The sequence below is a fragment of the Peromyscus maniculatus genome, chromosome 13, assembly GCF_049852395.1.
Source record: "Peromyscus maniculatus bairdii isolate BWxNUB_F1_BW_parent chromosome 13, HU_Pman_BW_mat_3.1, whole genome shotgun sequence".
Classification (NCBI taxonomy): Eukaryota; Metazoa; Chordata; class Mammalia; order Rodentia; family Cricetidae; genus Peromyscus; species Peromyscus maniculatus.
Window position 1 is genome coordinate 52,108,691 of NC_134864.1, and position 23,399 is coordinate 52,132,089.

Below are 23,399 nucleotides of genomic sequence, written 5' to 3' on the forward strand. Positions count from 1 at the left end.
ATATCTGAAAGTTTTAATGTCCATATTGTATTCAGGAAGGGCTTGATAAGTTCATACAGAAAAAAACAGGGCAAGATTGGGAAGGTTAAAAAAATACTTAGATTGAAAGATTTATCAGAATCCTTGAACCTATGATGATTATGCATATCAGGGTATTTAATAAGCACATTTATGCCCAGGTCATTAGCTTTTTATCTGTCTGTAAGAGTGTGTTCTCAGAGACATCAGCCAGAGCCTTCTATACTGTTTTTTAAAAGCTATATAAGAAACTATTCCAAAACTTTATGGATTAAAAAATGCATTATTTCTTCTAGTTTCTGAGAAGTGGGGATGTGGAGGTTCTAGGATGAGGTTGGAAAACAGATGTCTGAAGGACAGAAGCTACAGTCTTCTAGCTGGTGTGCCTATCACCTTGATGCTGGAGATGTGAAGAATCACATGATTACTAGTCTGGTTTTTGAATTCTGTTCATTTAACTATGACCGTCCTCATGCCAGCCCCAGACAGTCCTGACTACCTTAGATTTGCATTAAAGCTTGGAATCATGATGTGTAGTTCTTCTAGATTTGTTTAGTTTTTTCATGCTGGCTCAATATTCTGGGCCTCTTACATCTTACATATCTACAACAGTTTTAGATCCAGAACGTCTGTCAGTTTCCTCCTACACTGAGGATTTGATGGAGAGCATATTTAATCTATACATCATGGTGCCATCTTAATGATAAACATCACTCCAATCCAGAAACATTTAACAGTGGCAATTAATTAAAACAATTATTCCTTTCAGTTCTATCTCTAAATATATATATATATATATATATATATATATATATATATATATATATCACCAGAATGCCAAAGAAAACCATATTTAGTGTACAGTTTCAGCTCTATAACTTGTTTGTTTTCTCTCTCTCCCATGTAGAACTTTCTTATTGATCTCTAACTGTGGCAGGGAAAGAATATACTTTCTGGCTCTAATTAACTTATTGGAGATTAAGAAGTTTTCCATCTAGTTTTAGTTATATGACAAGTAAAGCTTTAATTTACATCAACATTATACTTGATGTGCTATAAATTTGGAATGTCAATTATAATTTGAAATGAACACAGGGCCAATTGCAGTGTGATACTCTGATCAAGGGGGATTCTGAGCTGCCTACATTTTGAGAGTAATCATGTCAACAACTGCACACATAAAGAGCACACACTTTGTGCTGGAGGCATGCTCAGCAGTGAAGAGTGCTTGCTGCTCTTGTAGAGATCTGGGGTAAATTCCCGGCACCCCTGTCAGATGGCTTACAACTGCCTAGCCTCTTGCTCCGGGAAACTGTAACTGCTCGTGTGCACCTGGACTCGTGCCTCATGCACGCACATTCCCACATTCACAAACGCAAATCATTAAAAATAAAATAAAATACATATCTAAATCTTCAAAGCTAACATTTACATATAAGAGACAATAAGCAATGGTTGTCTTTCTGGGTCTGGGTTACCTCTTTCAGGATGATTGTTTTTATTGTCATCCATTTAATCTGAAAATTACATTTATCTTAATGCATGAATGATATGCCTGTGTGTAAATGTACCACATTTTCATTATCTATTCATCAGTTGATGGACACCTAGACTGGTTCTGACTTCTGGCTATTATGAACAGAGCAACAATGACTATGGATAAGCAAGTAAATGCAGAAGGCCTATGTTCAAGAGTTGCAGATATAGCTGAATATTGTGGTAGCTCTATTTTCAGATTTCTGAGGAACTTCTCTAGTGAATGTCGTAGTGGTTGTACCAGTTTGCCCTCCCACTGACAATGAATAAATATTCTCCTTTCTCCATATCCCCCCCAGTATGAGCTGTGATTTGTTGTATTAATCTCGGCATTCTGACTGGGGTAGGATGAAATCTCCAAGTGTTTTCAACTTTCTTTTTCTTGATAGCTAGGGTTGTTGAATGGTTTTAAGTGTTTCTCAGTCATTCGTGTTTCATCTTTTGAAATTTCTCTGCTTAATTCCAGAAACTGTTTTTAAGTTGGGTTGTTTTCATGATGTTCAGGCTTTTCTAGTTCTTTGTATATTCTAGATACTAATCCTACGTCACACACACACACACACACACACACACACACACACACACACACACACACACACACGTGTGTATGATATTTTTTTTCCCATTCAGTAAGTTTCCTCCCTGCTCAAATGATGGTGTCCTTTGCAAGCACAGCCACAAGCTTTATGGCTTAGATAGCAGTTCCACTATTTTAAAAGTAGCATCAAAACCCTCTTTGCCTTGCTACAACCACCATAAAGAGGCAGAAACTACAGTATATCATCTCAGCTAATGGGCAGTGATTGTCACTTGCCAAAATCACTCCTGTATATTGCAACATGGGAATCCTTTAGTCAGTCTCCTCTGGGGATGAGGGAGGAAGGCAGGTGCTAGAGGCACCCCACAAAGACACGGAGCCCGATGGGCTCTGACAGCTCTAGCATTGCAGTGCTTGAAATCTTAAGTCAAAGACAGCTGTCTCTTACCAGGTTTAAGAAATCACTTTCCCCTCAAACTTCAAAATTATCGACACAGAATGATTAAAGCACACTTCAGCTTTTCTTTCAATCCATTACACGATGAAACGAAGAGGCACGAACTCACACCTATCTAAAAATGAAAATGAGAATTTTCCCCCTCATAGCTTATTTAAATAACTTGGAGAAAAATCTGTAAAATCTTGACTTTTAAATTTGGAAGGAGAGGGACCAAAATAACTCCGATTAACTAAAAGGTCGACATAATGGGTGCTAAACAGCCTCCATAGTCCTTAAGCTTCAGGTTGGAGAAATATTAATTATGTGATTTAAAAATCCTGAAACTTGCCTCTAGAAATAGAAACACAATGCTTTGGAGGGCCCATATTTAATTTCTAAAATAAAGTGATGGCGATTTCTATTTTTAATGCTGTATTAAACTCGTGGGTTAAGATGAGATGCCTAGAATGTAAAGAGGGTGGTGGTGGAAAGCCTGTCTTGTTTGTCCCACATTACGATCCTCTCTTTCCAAGCAATGGTGAACAGGCCACCATGCCCAGCTACGCTAAGTATATCCATCACAGCTTTGACCACATCAGAGCAACGTATATGTGGCCTTCACAAAAAGACAAGCTTAATTACTACATTTTAAAAAGAGCGAACGTTTTTAGCAACACTTTCAGGATCGTGGGAGCATTAATGACAGCCAGAACGCCTTGGATTTAAACAGCACTGCTATTTTTAGCTTTAAAATCAACACTTACACAAATATTCCCAAACCAATTAGCAGCAGCTGGAAAGTAAAGGTGTTTACATTTCGTTACCACTGGTGCTAACGACAGCAAGTGCTCACAGACTGCCAGAGAGGGGCCAGGCACCTGGAGGGCATCCTTCTCTTCAGGGGTCATCACAGTGTCAGCACCGGGCTGCTGCGCTGTAGTTCACAGCTTGTACAAGTTGCTGGATCCATCCAGGAGAGAGTACAGGGTTCATTATGGAGTGCCATTAAGACAGGCATCTCACTTATGGTGAGGGCGGAAGATGCTGGAAGAAAAACCTACCCAAACTCTCACTGTGTTCCCTGGTTGGCTGTAACTGCTAAACAGTTTTAGAGCTTGGTTTCTCATTTCTAAGATGAGAGCTATAGCAAGTTTCTTTATCCATAGACACTTCTCCATGACTTACAGGTGGAGGATACATAGCCTTGTGGCCCCCCACCACATATTTTTAACTATTTGCCTATAAAATTTGACCTACAATTGAGTTATGTTTCAAAACCTCCAGTGCATTTTAAGAGAAGATTTGCATTCGGAAAAGCCAGCTACAAGTTTCTTTTGAAATCACACATGAATTTTCGAATGAGAGTAAGAGCAACATTATACAGAAAAGATTTGAACGGGAGGCTATGTGCCTGGTGCTCATACATAAACATAATGTAAATTTTAAGATTAAAATTCTGGGCATAATTTCAGAATATTTGTTTTTACTTTTTAGAACAAAAATATCCTGCTAAAGTAAAAACAAACTGTATTTGCTATGCACACATTTGGAATTAACATGCATTTCAGTAGTCAGGAACTGTTCTTCAAACTCTACCTAATGCATGCTCTTCATGCTGCAGGCAGCGCCTTGCCGGGGAAGTCTCTGTTGGCTTTATGAACCCTCCCCCACCCCCCCCACCCCACACAAATGTTTCAGTCTTAGCAACTCAACAGGCCTGGAATTTCCTACCTTCATACTACTGGATTTTATAACTATGCATCTAGAAATTAAGAAAACATTTTAAATGTTAAATTATTCGTCAACTAAGTTACATTTTTCTCCTTTATTCTACTGTAACTTGTAAACTCTAACATGTATCAGAACCATCCAAAGCCTTCTAAAAAATGCACATTTCTAGGCCCCACCCTAGAGTCGGGACAACAGCGTCTGAGAGATTTTGTTAACAGGTTTCTGTTGTTGCCACTCTGGCAAGGTAGAAAACACATAGGAGCTTTAGAACACTGCCTGGCAGCGGAAGTGTGTGTGGATCTAACTTCTGTTGGCAAAACCATAAACAATATTAACTAACCCAAGAAAGAATGGTGCCAGCCTACTCCAGTCACCCATAGTCAGTGACTATTAAGTGTACACTCAGGAAAACAGGCCCAGATGGTAAAAGGACTCTCCGCTCTTACTTGCTGTAGTAATGACAAAACTGTGTTTCAGGACTCTTGAATCTCCTTCGTAGGCTCTTTTGAGTATAATGGCGAGTGCTTAAAGAATGTGGGCTAGCTAGGCAAGTGCTCTCCCACTAACCTGTAGCTCCCACCATGGATTCTACCACTTTTTAAAACCACTAAAAGAAACCACAGCTGAGTCTTAGGAACACTTTGGCTGTCTTTCAAAGACATCAAAATGTTTCACAAGTAATTAGATATCTATTCACTACAACTCTGGGTAGCTTTCTTGGCATTCTTATTTCAGTTTTATACATGAACACACTCAAGAGTAAAAGGATCAAGACTTGTCCAAGGTGAAGTCAAGAATAAAACAACAGTAATTTGGACCATTGCCTTCTAAAATTTAGATTTCCAACTGAACGCAAACATACTAGCCATTCCTATTATGATGACTAGCCTGGATTGTCAACTTGACTGGATTTGAATCACCTGAGAGGCACACCTCTGGTCATGCTTCTCGGACGTTTCCAGAGGTGTGTCTCCTAGGTGATTCAAAATCCACACAAGTTGACAAGGCGGGCTAGTCACTACAACAGGAAGGACTGTAGTAGTGGGTTGCAGCACTCTGGGTTCGGCAGAAGCAGAGTTCCAACCCATGCACCATAGCTGATTTAGGTAGGGAGCAGACAGAACACCGCAGCCCCATTTCCCTTGTCTGTAAAAGGGGGAGAGATTGTTCTGATTCATTCCAATTAAAAAATGTCTTTGCTAAGTACATGGTGAGGCTGTGTGATGTAGCAAGACAAGCAAGCTTCAGCTGAGCAAACACACATAGAAGTCATTTAAATAAATGTTTCCTGGAGATGCAAACTCTCCCCTCCTGTGGCCATGCTTCTTTATTAACATATTCATGTCTATGTAATTTTAGGAACAAATGTACAGCATGAAGAATACTTGAATGAAAACTAAAACTCTCTGACTTTACCATTATTCCCTCCTTTTCTATTTTGTATTCTTTTGTTGACTTTTTCTTTTCTCTCATTGCTAATAATAAGCATGGTTAGAGTTCATTATTAATATTTCCCAGAAATCTAAATTACATTGAGCAGACAAATGAAATTTAAAAAGCAAAAATCCTCACATATGCATATTATTGACATATTTTTACCTGATGAGGTTTTTGGTTGGTTTGTCTATGTTTGGTTTCTGGTATTTACCTAGGTAAAGATTTATCAAGTGTCCAAAATAAATATTATTTGTCAAAACACGGCTGTGAGCTAAAAGTAAGGATGGGGAGAGAACTGGTTCTGTGTTGGAGGATCTGAGTAGGCTCCACCACCTGGCTCAGGTATCAGGAGTTAAGAACATGACTGATTTCAAAGTCAGTCTTTCCATGGAAGCCCACGTGGATGGCCGTGTGACTCTCCCCCACAGATGTTCAAGTACGGACTGCTTTGTGTCTCCAGAGCTGTAGAAGTTCAGAAGCTTGGCAAGGGGATTCCTTAACCTCCTTCAACGCTCGCTTCTTCTTTCCCACAGTCAAATAGCACTTTCCAACGTGCCAGACACAGAAGGAGAAAACAACATATATATTTAAATGTCAGACAAAGACAGACATGCTTGTGTTCATCATTTCAATTTATAATCGGGTTCTTTTCCTCCATCTGGTTTCAGCAAAATCCCTACCAGTTTTTCCAGATCATTAAATTCATGAAAATGCTTGCACCCAATGCTCAGATGAGCCAAGATAATCTTTATTGCTGAAAGAGTAAAGTTATTGAACAGCACAGCCATCCCCATAGGCTCTGCTTCGGCTTATAACTGCTTCAGCACATACCCGTACTGATGTGAAAGTGTGTGTGTGTGTGTGTGTGTGTGTGTGTGTGTACACATGATCAAAGAAGTTGTAAGCACCAGCTTCTCTTTCACTTGATCTGTCCCTTTAAACTGCATGCCATTTTCAAATACTTCAAGTCCAGGCATGACAAAATAGACCACTGGATGATCCTAACGCCTCAGCTGTAATTATCCAATCTCTCCTAGAGCTGCTGGTGTTAAAAGGCTTGAATAAGTAAGAAAAATTCAGCAACCCCTCAAAAAACAAAAACAAAACAAAACCTGTAACCTAATCACATTCATTTCGCTGAGTGAAATATATTTCAGTCAAGTCTGGCTGTAGTACATGCATGTTATATGTTGGTGTAAAGCTACACAAATTCAAGGGTTGCTGAGGAGTGGCCCAAGATAGAAGGATGGCATCACTAAAGAACTTTGCATTTGTGCACTCTGCATCCACACAGCCACACACTGACTTCTCTGCTGGCTTCCCTACGACAGTATGCACCATGAAAATGTGTTACCTCAGCCTCCAATCTGAAGATATGTTCTACACTTGTTTCAGCACCAAAGGGGGGCGAAATGAGGAGCAGGAGGAGGGAGAAGAGGAAAAGCAGTAACATCATGCAGATTCGTGTGCCTGTTGTCTACTAGTATATTTTTTAAAACTCTCAAATTTACAGAATCAAGTTTATATTACAAAATTCTTATTGTTTTATGAATAATTAAATGTATAAGTCATCATAGCTGCTGAATAAAGATATTTGGAGCACATTCCTAGTGTGTACATTTTGTGTTTTAATTTCTTGTCACAAAGCTCAGCCCCGCCCCCCCACTGCCATGCGTCATGCACTTGTTCCTTTCCCAAGACCTGTGTGTCTTTCTACACAATCATTTTGCCTTCCATTTGTCATTCTTGCATTTCCCTTCCTGCCACCTAGGTTGGAAGTCCCTGGTTTCAACAATGTACTCGCTAGTTTAGTGGATCCACGGAAAAACAAAGCAGAACCCCTTAAGAAGGATTTTTTCAGACAACACAAAACGTTCTTGAAGCAAGCTCCAGAAGGACGTCTGCTGAATGAGGGCCAGCAGCACAGGTACAGAAGCTGCCTGGAGGGAAGAAGTGGGTGGGCCAGAGCCTTGACCACCCTGGGCTCCTACCTCATGGGCCCACAGCTTGAGATGAGGTGCAGACCCCGACCTGCTGAGGAAGAACTCTAGCAGGCAGAGGAAGGGTTCGCTTTTCCCACCTACAGCAAACACCCAGTGGAGAGTTGAGAGTCATCCTGTAAAAGTAATTGTAAAGAAGACCAAGAGATACAGGGATCCCACGAAGAAATCAGTGCACATTTGCATTCGAATAGAGATACTGGCTACTTCATTTCTTTTTCAATTTTGTGGTAGTACTAGGATTAAGCCTTGGGCACCAAGTGCTCTACCATGAGCTGCAAACCCAGAGGTAAACTACGTTAATTCTTTCCATTGTTGAGGGGACTGACTGACCCACTGAAAAGATCTCACAGTCCAGCTATAATGGAGCTGAAATACCAGCTCACAGAAGGCAGAGCTTTCATCTATTGAATTCAGAATTTAGAACGGTGCTTGGCATGGTCTAGCCTGTAAACAGTGTAAAATTTCCCTACTTCCAGTTCTCTTCAAATGTAAAGAAAACTGCTTGGGAGCTTCCTCTGCACTCATATCTAGACACAACTGCTCTATAGAGCACCCTGGCTCATTTGGCAAATGTCCTTCCATACTTCCACATCTCTCCTTGTTTGGGTCCTTCTCTCTCTGAACAATGCACAGGCCGCATCTCCATCCTTAAAGGCTGACCCCTAACCCCAGTCCTGGGAAAGCTCTATGTGGCACTGACCTGGAAAAGGCACTAATAATGGTCACAAGTCTGCCTCACCCCATTCTGCGATCCTTGAGGTATGGAAGGTGTCATATTTGTCTTCGTGACCCTGCCACTTGGCAGGGGACCAAAGTGCAGTGACTATTCCACTTGAGAGGTGTATTGGCTTGGTAGAAATACTTTTTTCCTTAAAGGCTCTCAGGTAACTTTCAATAGGAGAAAATATTTATGATGTGCACAGTACTAAGCTAACCTCACTGTGCAGACTATTACACGAGACTCCACAGGGAGAATCCAGAGAGGAAGATGTCACTGCCTTTGCATTCGAAGCTGCAAGCTTGCTGGCACCATTGCCAGAGGCATCCCTGGCAAGAGAATTTAAAAAGTACAATTGAAAGCTCATCTTTATTTATGGATTGAAATAACTGAAGTAAAAGAGAATGCACTGATTTGTACCTGGCTAGTTATGTTTCTTTATATGTGCTCTTATATTTTATTTATTATAATGTAATTTAAAATGACTTTCATTATTTATAAAATCTAGTTAAAGTAATATTTAAAACCACCTAAGCCCCACAGCTTCTGGATGCCTAGTTCAGCAGTCTCCTACCAACCGGGAAAGGAACTCACCATATTGTAGCCTCCTGATCCAGAACCTGACAGAGCTTCTGAGAGAGAGTGGGAACATTTGGCTGGAGGTGGCCCCAGTGACGAACCCCACTGTTGGCAGTGAAGCTCTTTTTGAATTTCTTTTCACCCTTGTTTCCAGCTTCCAGTGTCAGCCCAAGACACCCAATCCTGGGCCAAGTGAAGCAGCAGCACCCCCTTTCCCCTTTCTTCCCTCTTCATCCCCTCCACCCCCAAGCCATCACTATTTAGGGGCTCCTCGGCTTCCAAAGGTCTCCAGACCCTACCTCGTGGCTTTTCTCAAGAATTCCCAGAGATCCTCACAAGAATTCTTTCAGGGAATTCAGTATTCTCTGGTCTCCAGAGTCCAGTGAATACTGACTCTCCAGTGGACCCACACTTCCAGCAGCAATGTGTGATGGACATGCTCCCTTTCCTCAGCTGCCAACTGTGAAGGTTTCCTCCCACAGGACCTGACCATCCCAACCATCCCATTCCCTTCCCATGCTCATTATCATGCCCTGTCACCTCCAGATCAGTTCTGCACCCCCATTTTAATTTCATTTTTACATGGGCCTCATCTCACATCAGGCCAGAAACTTCTACTTCCTCAGAGATCTCAAAGCTTGGCCTCGAGACCTTCTTCCTCCGGGAGCCCTCTATTTCAGAAACACCAAAGGTAAACTCAGTCAGAGGTCACTAAGGCTTGGGTCCCCAAACAACCCCTCAACGTGACACATGACAGTGGTTCTTCTTGCAGTAAACATGCACATATGCACAGACAGGGTTCTGTATGTAATTATAGGGCTTTCCCAACATATACATCTGTATATGATCCCACAGACTAAGCAGGGACCACTTAACTGTTAGTCTAATTGCCCATCTTTCACAGAATCATAAGAAATTGGTGGAACTGAAAGAATACACATTTCATAGACATCCTAGCCGAGTGATATGGAAATGATATCCGGTAGTGGATAGCCATTCCAACCTTGATCTGGAAGTTCCAAACCCCATTGAGGCTTTGATAACTGTCACGCCTACAAGGCAGGGCCAAGAGAAGACCTTGAAGACCTGTATCAGCCCGGCTAGCTCAGTAGGTAGAGAATGAGACTCTTAATCTCAGGGTCATGGGTTCGGGCCCCACATTGGGCGCCAGATATTGGTGAAATTATTAAGGCCACTCCACGTATTAAAAGGGAGATTTATTTAGTGGCATAACTTACAAATGAAGGGATAGGTAGGTTGCAGGGTCTGGGAAAGACGCAGCACAGTCTGGCGGTGTTATCTGGAGAACTCTGCTCAGTCTACCTCCAGCGTCCAGGGTCCAAGAAACAAGAGAGACAGTGCATCTGGATCTCAGGTCTTCAAGGTCCTCTCTTGGGCCCACCTTGTAGGCATGACAGTTACCAAAGCCTCAATGGGGGTTGGAACTTCCAGATCAAGGTTGGAATGGCTACCCACTACAATATCCAAACAGGACAAGTGGTAGATGTGCCAAACAAATGGCCTGAGTGAATGTGAGCAGTGAATTCCACTGCACTGCTCATCTGCTTGTCAGAACTGCCATGCAGGAGAGAAGCACAGTAAGAATATCTATTCACAATCTGTCAGCCAGGGCCACATCTTATTGAATACGTAACTCCTGCCTAGGCACCTCCCTCCCGTTGTAAGTCACGTTGCACGATGGCAAATCATGTGTTCTATGCTCTTGCCCTCTGGTTTACATTCAGTATACACTAAACTTCAAATGTTCATTCATGTGGTTACATGTTCTTCACCACTTTATTTACTGGCTACTTTGTTTAGAGAGTAAAACTTCGGCTTCTAATGCTTACATCTTTCCCTGCACCCAGGCCAAGGCAATTGCTAGAAATATGTAGTAAAAGCATACTGTAATTAGATTCCTTAATTCACATTTTTTGAATTGCTTCTATCAGACAATGACGATTTAATTTAAATGTCATTTCTAGATGAATCCATGTCCTCATCTGGATTTTCTAAATGGGCGTCATTAGTAGGCAATTCTGTAGGTTAAGAAATTTAAGCAATGAAAAGTGGAGAGTGAAATGAAATTAGAATGTACTGCTTCATGTAGAATGCCTCCAAACCAATCTCTCTCTCAGCTTCCCTTCCACAAGGCTTCATGTTAGTGCCAGCATTCAACAAATCTCCCTAACGATCGGTGTGGCTTCCAGCTCATGAATTATGACAAAAGAAAGCCATCTGAAAACACCTCAGGTTACCTGAGTTTCATTAGCTTATTTCATAGCTATTATTCATCTTTGATAATATTTTAAGTGTGGGAGAGTGTATGCCGCCACATGAGCACAGGGACCTTTTGAGGCCAGAGGTATTGGATCCCCAGGAGTGGGGGATACAGACAGCTGTCACTGTCTGATATGGGTGCTGGGAACTGAACTCAGCTGCTCTGCAAGAGCAGAGCGCGTTCTTAACTACCAAGGCATCTCTCTAGTCCTGGTAAATTCTCAATTAAGCTTTGTTGAAAGGGTGAGTAAACAAATCAACCCACACAACCCGCCATCTGACTCTGTAGCCAAACTATTATCACAGTCCTATCAGAGAAACATGCTTTTTCTTAACTTTATGGAAAAAAATAGCAAACCAAAGAGAAAGTATAAGTAGTCACTTGGTTAAATGTCAGTTCACTATAGTTCTAAGTACTTGAATATTTCCCCCTCCCAAAATATATACATATTTTTTTTTCATTTTTCATACCAACCCCTGTTCCCCCTCCCTCCCCTTCTCCTCATATAGGGTAAGGCCTTCTTTGGGTATTCAAGACAGGCTAGCATACCAAGTTGGGGCAGGACCAAGCCCCTCCTGACTGCATCACAGCTGAGTAAGGCATCTCACCATAGGAATGGGTTCTAAAAAGTCAGTTCCTATACCTGGGGTAAGTCCTGATCCCATTGCCAGGGGACCACAAACCACACAACTGTCACCTACTTTCGGAGGGCTTAGTGCTGTCCCATTTGGACTGACAGCTGGGGACTCAAAATATATTTTAATGGATAATAAGAACAATAGCAAGAAATGGCTTAAAATTTTGAAGAGATTAATTTTCACATCAGCAAGAGATCACTTACACAATACCACATGACACAACAAATAGGTCCTCAAATCTAAAAAAAAAAAATTAAGTACAGTATTTCTAGCCCACATTTCCTTTGATCTGAAGGTAATAGAGGTTTCATTTTACTCCACGTGGGCTAAGGTTTCTGCCACAGCACCATGCCCCAGTCATGGCCATGTCTAATCAGTGCTGTGACCTCACAGTTTTACGGAGCCATCAAAGTTGCAGAGAAGTACATGCTCCTGGCAGATAAGGGATTTTAAAGCATGTAGTGACAGAAACTCCTCTCTTTCCTCTTTATTACTTCCATTGTAGCTGAGTGCACTTGGGTGATATGTCTATACAAAACACCACAAGTGACTTCGTGACTTCTGAGGGCAATCTCAGTGGTTGGACATTTCAGCATCTGGCAGCAGAGGGAATGTACCAAGACTCAAGAATTGTCGATTCTCTTATTGTCAATTGTCAATCCAATCACTGAATGGATTGTTTAAATTTTTTTTCTGGGTGACCTTCTTTTGATGAGTTATCGAATCATTTATAAAATAATAAAGAAGCAACCTCATTTGGACTCGTGTGCAGATGTTTGTGCCGACAGATGCAAATGTCTGCAGACTCGTGTGTGTGCGCGCAGGTGTGTGTGCTCCTCAGAGGACAACTTCAGCTGTTAATGGGCGGATGCCATCCACCTTGGTTTGTTGGTGTTGTCCTTTGCTTGTTTGGGTCTCTTGCTGGCCAGGAACTCACTAAATAAGCTAGGCCACCTGGACAGCAAGCCCTAGGGACCAACCTCTCTCTGCCTCCCAGAACAGAAATTCCAAGTGCATGCCACCCCATCACATCAGTGTTGTGATGCATGTCTGTGTCTAGGCTCAAGTATTCAGCACTGAGGTTATGGAAGGTTGTAGGTTTCTTAATATTCTGAGTGATTTGCTTTATGATGTTAGCAGCGACTCATAGAAATCTGATTGATACAAAGAGTTGAGACTGAGAAAGATTGAAAAAATGAAAAGAATGTAAGTCAACAAACCTTTTATTGATATGTTATGAATTTATTTTACTCTGTTTCCCGACTTTGGACTTAAAAAATAGTAAAATTTGAGAGTTGTTTTTTTAATTAGCATACATCTTTCTTCTTGTGCTTTTTTCTTTCTTTCTTTTTTAGTATCATAGATTGGACCCAGAGCCTCACACTGGCTAGACCAGCATACGTACTGTACCCCTGTACCGCATGCTCTGCCTTTCTCTGCATGCTTACCGTTATGGCCCAAATGGTATGAAATTGGGCCATTAGTAAAATTGTTTTTCCCATTATTTTTCAAAGCAGTTCAGTCATTTTCCAAAACCAGTTTATCACATTTCACTCATTATTTTACAAAGCAATATACCAAACTATTTATTTCTTTTGCATTCACCTGAATAATTCAATCTTCAATGTACCCATGCATCCAGACTTCATGTCTTATCTTAATTGATTTCCTCATTTAAGCTCAGACCTGTCACATTTTAATTTCTCCATCAAAAGGCACTTACTGTACAATTGTCAAATGCATCAGTGAGTGGGCTTCCGTGATTATCTTCAGTCTCCAATAGGGTATTAGTCATCACTTCCCAGTGAGCAGGTCTTACTGCAAAGATTGGTGAACGGCCCAAGGCATCTCTACCCTTGCTATGCCACAAACTCAGCAGTCATTTTGCTTGCAGCTGAAGCTCTTCAAGACCCAAGGCCAGGCTCTGAGTCACATTCATATGAATGCCTTTGCATAAAAATAGCTCTCACTTTAGAACTGCTGTGGACTGGAATAATTAGCTTAACCCTGTTGTCTTCTATATTTGCTGCTGTCATATTTGAAGTTGCATTTTCAGAAGTTTCTGTGTATAAATTCTGGTCAGCTTATGACGTCCATGTGGAATGATAATGGAGTCGTTCTGTTTCTTTCTACCCTGGTGACCAGTGTTGCTGCAAAGCTGAAAGAAGTAGTTTCTGAATGATGTTATTGGGGGGATGTGGCTATCGAAAGGTCTGGTAACGAACGCTGATGAATAGAACACCCATTCCAGGTTATTATCCCATAAAAATCACCTCTCTTCAAAGGCTTTCACTTTTCCTCTACTTTTAGACAATGCGATAACTTAAAAAAATATCTGACTGGATTTTCGTCATTACTGAATCAAGTCATAAAAGTAGGTTTTACAACAGGTAGAGGCCTAGTAAAAGTTTTACTATTTTTGTGTGTAATCCTGAAGAGAGCAAGAACAAGAAAAAAAATTAAAGATCAAATGGCATGGTTGATCACTTTAAAAAAAAAAAAAAAGCTAAGGGGTAGAAGAACTATAAAAAGCCAAGTTCATGGCCACCCAGCTAAAGGACCATGGATAGAAAATGAAGAAATGAAGCAGCTAATTCATACTTCATATCTTACAGGATGGACAAAGAAGGGGGACAGTTTTAATAAACAGAACAAGTTTTGGTGATTTTTTTAAAGCTGAAATTAAAGAAATGGAAAGGGAACTTGGATCTATTTCCCCAAACACAGACTATCTTTCAACTTCAGCTTGGATGTGTTTTTAAGCTTAGACATTTCCTTTTGTTTTTATTATTAATAACTTCCTCATCAAAGGAGAGTTTTAAAAACACGAGAAAAGGGGAAAATTAAAATGCTTAACTAATTTTGACAGCAATTGTATTAGTATGAGCCATTAAATTCCCTTGTAAGACGTAGGCAGTCACGCTGGAGGAGGGCCGCCGACAATGCCCATATCTAAGATCTAAATTTCAATTATCTGCTGTATTTGCAACACCAAGCTCTCCAATGTGCCAGAAGGGATGGCTTAGTAGCTTTAGCATGCGGTTTTGAATTGCTGCATTCCATAAACTGCACAGTGTAATTCATCCCCTAGTTCTCACTGGTCCTGGATGTACAGAAAAGGCAAAAAAAAAGTCATTTGTGAACCATTCACCCAGGGAGGTTTATACTTCATTCATCCAGGGAGTGATGGGTGGCTCCTAAATCTTTCCTCTTTCATACAAGTTCATCAAACTCTCTACGATACGCAGACTAATTTTTCTCTTCAAATTTTAGGAGTCCTCCTCCTCATCCTCAATTTCACACATAACAATGCACAAAATAGTAAGGAATAAATTACTTTAAAAGAGAAATATACTTCATAACTCAAACATGATCATCTTAATCATATACACCAATCGACAGCCAATGGACAAGACTGGTGTGGAGGTAAGTCCACCCATCCAGAACTATGTGCACTGGATACCTGGCCTCTCAGAACTGCTCTGTTCAGACCTGCATCTATTCCTCATCCCTCATATTCTCTGGGCATCTTCTTAGAGAGGCCCCATGAGCGCTCACAAAGTGTTCCTCCGTGTGCATATACCTGCTCTATAGAGCTTTCCAAAGAGCTGTACTTCAATACCTATTTTCTGAAGTGCATTATTTCTGTAATATTTACTATCACCTGGGGGAAAAACAGTAGGGCATATTGAAGTCTTCACTAAAACAGCAAATTAAGTGAGATTAGAAATGCCATAATTAATTATGCCAGCTCTCCATCACATGAAGGGCCGGAATCTACGCTAAGGGATAGTAATCTGCTCAGAGAGCAATAAAAGCCGGTGACTAAAACAGCAATATGCTCTGTGTCAACAGCAGCCGCCCCACGGGTTCTGGAAAGCAGAAAGACTGACTTTTCACTGTCTCTTAGCACTTGCTTTAAGTTTCTTTTTTTTTCCGGCAGTGAACATTTTTGACCACATTTTAAAGCTTACTTTATAACATATCTTCTCATATAATGTACCAAAATGACCATAATTTATAACATTTCAAAAAGTAACATAAAAATGAGATATTAGTACAAATATCCAGTTGTATTTTATTCCTAGATTGAACATGGAAATGCAACACTTTGAAGTATAATTCAAATGTGTATATAAATATACACTAAATATAAAGATAGTAATGCAGGTTTGAGGATCAATAATTTAATAAGAAAATATAAAATATTTTAAATGATGACAGCCTTAAGGAAAAATGTACAAAGGATTTGAAAGCCAGGAGTTTAAAATACACAAGTGTCAAGAGGAAAAAATGAAAGATAAATGTAGACTTTTATCTAAAATAATAAACTTGGAGCTGTGCTGATGTGGCTCAGTGGTAGAGTATTTGCCTAGCATATACAAGGGCCTGGATTTGATCCCAAACACTACCAAAACAAAATAGTGAATTAAACATAAAACAGTAACACCATGGATAATTTATAATGTAGTATACAATGATGCTTTGTAATGGCAAAAGCTACTTTTATCTAAAAATAGTTCTACTTAACTTGTGTTTAAATGAGTCTTGTTTGAATAAGAACATATTCTTTTTTTTTAGAAAACAATTCCACAGATTTTTTCCATTGTTTAAAATGAAAGAATTAAAAGCAGAGTTTCTCAAACTAAAAAGAGTAAAATCCAGAAATAACCTTTTTCAAGAGACAAAATGATTTCTTTTATAATGGAAGACTGACAGAAATTGTTCATAAAACCGTGACAATAGTGAGAGGCTCAAAGTCAAAGAGCCACAAGATAGACCAGTGACATGAAGTAAAAAGAGATTGTGTAACTATGTTACTACCAGATCAAATAAATCAAACATTAGGAATGAACTAAATGATCATCAATTACATAATGACAAGTGCACCGTCCAGAGGAAGATAAACTTACTGCTCACTGTGCCCAACAAGACAGCCTGGGGGGAGAGGTGGGGGCGAGAGGACCTGAGGAGGAGGAATTAGCAGATCGACCGTCCTTTTGGAGATTTGAACCCACATTTCTCAATAACTGGTAGCTTTTGTTGTGTAAAGGGAAAAGGTGGGGGTTTTTTTGTTTGTTTTTTTGTTTTTAACAGAACAACAGAAACGTTTTATGGAAAGGATATAGGAACTGGCATGTGATATTTTCTGTGTAATCAAAAATATATAAGGGACAAATGAAGAAAAGGAAATGTATGGAAATCTGACTACACACTAGGAAATCAAACACAACGACTTTGAAAAGATATTTGAGTAAGTTGTAATAGGCAGGGCATCAGTTGGTATTTAAAGTTTGATGATTAATTGTGCGGCTTGTGATGTCTGCATGATGATTCCGCTTGAGTTCCTATTCTTCAGACACACGCTGAGGGATTTACATGTAAATGTCATGATGTGAGGAAAGGGTTTGCAATATTAAGGCAAATTAAAACGAGGGAGAATAGGTTGAGCGATGTGCTGCTCAGGGCAGAAGCTTGGGTGTGCCTCACTGCCTGGATGTTTCTTTTGCTAATCTGCTTTTGCATATGTTTAAAAACTTCAATAACCAGGCAAAGTCTTAAAGCTGAAAGAAAAAATAAAAGAACTCGAAATTAAAGGGTAAACATAAAACTGGGGGAGGGAGGAAGACGAATATAAAAATAAGAAACCAGTAAAATAGGAAATACAACCATATTGAAATCATGAAATTTGACTTCTGTGAATGAAATCAGCTCACTGAGTACTTTCTTCGTACCATCCATGTCTTGTTTGAGCATTACAGAGCTTAGCGTGATCACTTTTAGGGTCTTATTTCTTTTCCACTTCCTTTTCTTGAGACCATTTGTATGTGTGTGTGATGTGTGTCTGTTGGGATGTGATGGATGCATGTCTGTGATATGTTTGTGTGCACATGTGTGCAGGAATGTGTACACACGTTCCACAGTGTGTTGTTTATGGAGGTCTGAGGACCTGGGCACTTGTCTCCACCTTCTACCCTCTGAAAGAGGATTTTGTGTTTTTTGTTTTGTTTTGTTTTCTCGCCATTGCATGAGCCAGGGCTGCTGGCCCTCAAGCTTCTGGAGAATCTCCTGCCTCTACCTTCCGTCTTATTGGAGGAGCACAGGGCTAACACATGTATGCTCCCATAACTGGCTTTCTGGGGGTCCTGGGGATTTGGAATCAGGCTGTCAAATTGGCATGGCCAGGGCTCCACGCCTGAACCATCTCCCCAGCCATTTAGAAGACTGTTTTTATGCTGATGGGGATACAAGTCCTCTGAAAACCAGAGAATACTATTTTATGAGTCTATGGGGTTTTTCTTCTTTTTCCATCAATGGAGATATTTTAATTTTTGGCTTAGTTTACCTTACAATTATATATCTAATTAATGATTTTAATTTTTCTTGGATTTTAATTTTTCTTGGAGTTCTAATTTTTCTTAGAAAACCAGTAATACATTTTCCATTCCAGCAAATGTCTGAAATTTATTTGTCCAGGGATATTTACATAAAACTCTTCTAAATGAAATATCTAAGCTACAACTTTAAAACAAATTTTAAAGCGAGCAAAAAGGAAATGTATAAATAAAAGGAAGTCAAAGTGGTGGAAAATGGATACACACTAGAGAAAGAAATGAAATAAAACACTTATACTCTGAACTGCACAATCTAAGAAACAAAAGAAAAGCTGTAAACATCAGTTTCAGATATAGTAGAAGCAAACATTAGTAGAAATCCCACAGATAGTAAGAAGAAATACTGTATATGCCAACAGTATACCTGACCACCTAGATACAAAGGTTCAATCACTTGAATGACAGTTATTACCAATAATGGCCCAATAAAAATGGAGGTACTTTAATGGGTTCTGTATTATAAAAAAAGAAATTGAATTTATAATTATAAATCTTGCCACAAAAAGAATACTAGGCCCAAATTACTATACCTTAAACATGAGAAATCAATTAAACTAAGGTTACAAAAGTTATCTCAGAAATAGAGAAAACACTTCAACTTCTTTTATGGGACTAGCATTGGCATGCCACCAAGGATATATACAGACATTATCTCAGAGAGAAAATCAGAGCCTCATGAACACAGATCCCTCATGAACACATATAAAAAATAATAGAGTATTAGTAAATTAAATCTAGCAATATGCACATGGTATAATCTATCTTAATCAAATGGACATATGTCTAGAATGTAAGACTGATTTGGCATTCGGACATCCATCACTGCACTTTACTTTGTTAGAAATGACAAAGAAACAGCCATACAAAGAGGCATTTGATAGAAATGTAACATGATTTCTGATTAAAACTTAGAATGTTAGGAATAGAAGGAAACTTCTTCAACACACCAGAAGAAATTGATCTATGAGATCATTTAGCACTAACATTATGTAATGGCAAAACCCCGAAGCTGCTCTATAAAGAAGGGGAAATTACAGGAATATCTGCTCTCCACACTTGTCTCTAACATGATACATTAGGTCTTAACCAATGTTGTAAGTAAAAAGAGGAGGAGGGGAGAAGGTACAGGCTTCAAGACTATAAATGAGCTGTACAAGTAAAGCTACTTTCTTTTTAAAGAAATAAAATGGTGGATGAATAAATGACAGTGAACCCCTATTTTATGTCACAAGAAAACTTATGGGTAGATCATATATTTAAATAGGAATAAAAAAGATAAGACATCATCTCCAAAGTAACAAGATGATGGTCATAATTTGGGCACAGGAAAGACATTAAATAGGACACAAAAGCGCTATCCATGGGTAAAAGGCTGATAATTTGGATACATCAATAAAGACTATTTATCAAAACACATTACATAGAAAGTAAAAAAATAGTAACAGAGCAAGGGAAATAGACTTCTACAACTCAGGGTTTTGTTAACAGGATACATAGAACATCCAAAAGTTGATAAAAGAGCAAGTAGGTAGAATAAATCCACCAGAAATATGGGCAAGAGACCCAAATAGTACTCATATGGCCAATAAGTATATAAAAAATATTTAGCCACAGTAAGGATACAAAAGCAAAAGCTAATTTGAGTCTAATTAATACACCCCTTAAGATGTTGAAAATGAAGGAAACAAAACGAACCATTGGTAGATTCAAGAAGTCCCTGAAACTGACCAGATTTGCTAGGTCCCTCCCTCCACCGTAGTATATAGACAGAAGACTGCTGAGAGTCCTTCTATGACAAGCTGAGCTGCTTAGAAGAGGTTCAGACCAAACTTCCTGAAAGAAGCAGAGATCAACCAAGTAGCCTGGAAGAAGAAAAGACCAGCCAAACTGCCTAGAAGAAATGGACCAGCCACGCAGCCTGGAAAAGGCTCAGGCAAACTTAGCTACCAGGAAAGGACATCCTTCAATGTGGTTTCCAGTTCCTGAGAGCTGTCATCTGGGCTGAGGTTGGCTTTAGTGAGTTGGCTGTTTTTGAGCTCTTTCTTCACCCATATTCTCTAAGTAATTCCACTAAAACTTACTGGTTCACCAAGTTGGACTTTGGTGCTATTCATACTGTGATTTGTCTTTAGTTTCCTATCTGGGGTGAGTAGACATCTGTCCATGTCTCCCCAGGAACGGTGGCACACAACAGATTAGCACTGATTAGGAGGTAGGGAGGCTGACGTTTAGGTTTACTCTTAGTATCTCTGGAGTTTTAAGGAGGTACCAAGGCTACGGCTGGAATGAAATTACTAGTTAAAATGTATCTATGGTGGTGAAAAGGCTCTGAGTTAGGCCTCAGCTCGCTGAGCTGAGCTTACTGGCAAATTGTTGATTTTTTTTTTAAGGTAGTAAAATCAGAACTAGAAAACCTTAGAAATCTTAAATCTACACCAAGGCAACTACCTGTGATCTTCTAATTCAGGGAGAATTGGTAATTTCCAGAAGGCCTAAGTTGGCAGCTGTCACTCGGGCTCTTTGGAAAGGCTGTAGTCAGCTGCAGGCATAGGCAGTTGCCAAGCCTCCAGGAGTCCCTGCATTGAGGAATCCTCGCTGTGGCTTAGCAGCTACACAGGCTGGGAGGTCTTCTCTGCCTCTAGCCTGACTCTGTCTACATGGCCTTCCAGACCTAGCAAATTCAGACTATTGGGCCTCTTACATGGCAATTGGCTTACCCCAGAGTAAGTGCCTTAGGGCATCAGGTGGACCCATGTGTGACCTTTTCTGATTTAGTGTCAGAGGTCACACAATTTGGCTGTATGTCATTGTTACACATGAGTTTCTAACACCAATCTAGATCCAAGGAAGAAGGACTACAAGTATGTCTTACAATTATCATACTCATTTTTTTGAAAAAATTGTAGGCTTCAGCAAAATAATACAATTGTAAATTAATGAAATCACATTTATTCAGAATTTCTACCTTGGCAGAACAGTTATGTGAACTATAATGAATTAAAATTTATTATTAGGGTGACAGGAGGCTGGGATTTATAAGGAAATAAAAGTAGACCTTTGGTTCATCTTTATAATAAAAGGATTATTCTCTCCCAAGAAGCTCAGAAGAAAGCTGTATAGTTAGTAAAAAAAATTATGAAGAATGAAAATAAAAGACAAGAAAGCAGATGAAGAGAAGGGAATGAACTGGAATGGGTGGAGGAGACACAGAGGCAATGGGTATGTGGTGAAGATCATTGAAATGCATTATGTCCCCTTATGAATATGTTATAATGAAAGTCACGATTATGTTGAATACATGCTACTAAGCATTAAAATAAAATTGCTATGGAATCATGAGTGAACTGAAAATACTGAATTTACCATCACGTCTGTGGGGAGAAAAACTAGATTCTGATCATCCCAGGTCAACTAAGATCCTCCCAGCTCCTAATTAGCTGTGGTTAAGCATTTAACCATGGAAAAGCCCCTTTTAATAAATAAACAACACTTCACTTTTAATTACTTATATTGTCTTATTGGAAAGTCATGTATGTGACACACACACTAACTGATTTCTCGGTATTAAAATCACAATGAAGTCATTTCTAATTATCAAGCCAAGGATCAGTGGCAAGATTTTTAATGATGAATTGAGTTTAACTTGTGACAAATGCAAATGACTGCTTTCTATTACAAGTGATGCTGAAGTTGACTCGTGTCTTATTCCTTTATGTGCATTTCCACTCTTAACACTGAAATTTGTATAACCAACTGTCTTTTATTTTTTCAGTAGAAAATAGGAGCCATGGCAGTAATTATAGGTTGAATATCCTTTATCTAAAATGCTTGGGAGCAGAGACATTTCTGATTTTGATATTTCTATTGAGATTTTTGAATACTTATTAGCACATAATACTGTTATATCTTAGAAATGGAACCACTGTTTAAATGTAGTTATGTTTCATAATAACCTTATATACATAGTCCCAAAATAATTTTATGTAACAATTCAAACCATTTTTGTAGGAAATGAAGTTTACAGTATTGAACTTTCTACATGTGGTATTTTATCTTATTAGTGCTCAAAAATGTTTCTGGTTTTGTAACATTTGGATTTTTGGATTAAAGATAGTCAATGTTTAGAGGTAATATTGGTTTTCAAGTGAACAGTCTCCTCAATGAGTGTTATTCTTTCATATTTTGCTTTTCTAAAATCAGAAAATACCCAAGGGTCCTTCCTCTATTGCTATAATATCTCAGTCATTTCTCTACCTGTTTTCTATGAGATCTTGGACATGGTTTTCATTTAAATAGAAATCACAGAATGTTTCATTAAGAATGAGATTTAGTAGGTAGAGAGGATGACTGTTTGTTTCTCTTCTTAGGATAAGAGGAATCATTGGCAGAGCTGGATAATGAACCCATTGCTTCTTGAGTCAAGTCTGTGTACTTCAATCTAGACAATAACAAGATACTGAGACAGTGTCATGCAAGATGGTGTTGCCTAAAGCATTAGCCATCCTTCATTTCTAGACCCCCATTCCTTAAAATAGTAAATAAATAACACAGAAATTCATTGTTAAGATATATACATTGTAAACTCATAGGGAATCGTCTACTGTCCTCAACTGAAAACCTAGTCTAAGCCGTATCTGTTATGTGCTCAAGGAAGCTAAGCCCTTGGGGTCTGAGGCCCTTTTAATAAAAGCACAATTGTTGTAGAATATTAGTTGAAGATGTGTTACAGTTGTTTGTGCTGTGGAACATTTATTTAATGATGCAAAGATGTGTTGTATTCGTTTATGTTGCATTTGTTTAACTTTGTGAAGCTGTGTTACTTTGCCTTTCTAAAACACCTGATACGCCGGGCGGTGGTGGCGCACGCCTTTAATCCCAGCACTCGGGAGGCAGAGGCAGGCAGATCTCTGTGAGTTAGAGGCCAGCCTGGACTAACAAGTGAGTCCCAGGAGAGGCGCAAAGCTACACAGAGAAACCCTGTCTTGAAAAACCAAAAAAAAAAAAAAAAAAAAAAAAAAAAAAAAAAAAACCAAAACCAAAACCAAAACCAAAACAAAACAAAAAACCACCTGATGGATCTAAGAAA

The 23,399-nt window shown here is 39.3% G+C and overlaps 1 protein-coding gene across 1 annotated transcript in view; it reads right to left on the reverse strand.

Moving 5' to 3' along the window:
* Pard3b (par-3 family cell polarity regulator beta) overlaps nt 1–23,399 on the reverse strand; it is a 978,380-nt gene that overhangs the window by 487,814 nt on the left and 467,167 nt on the right. The gene's annotated exons all lie outside the window — the stretch shown is intronic.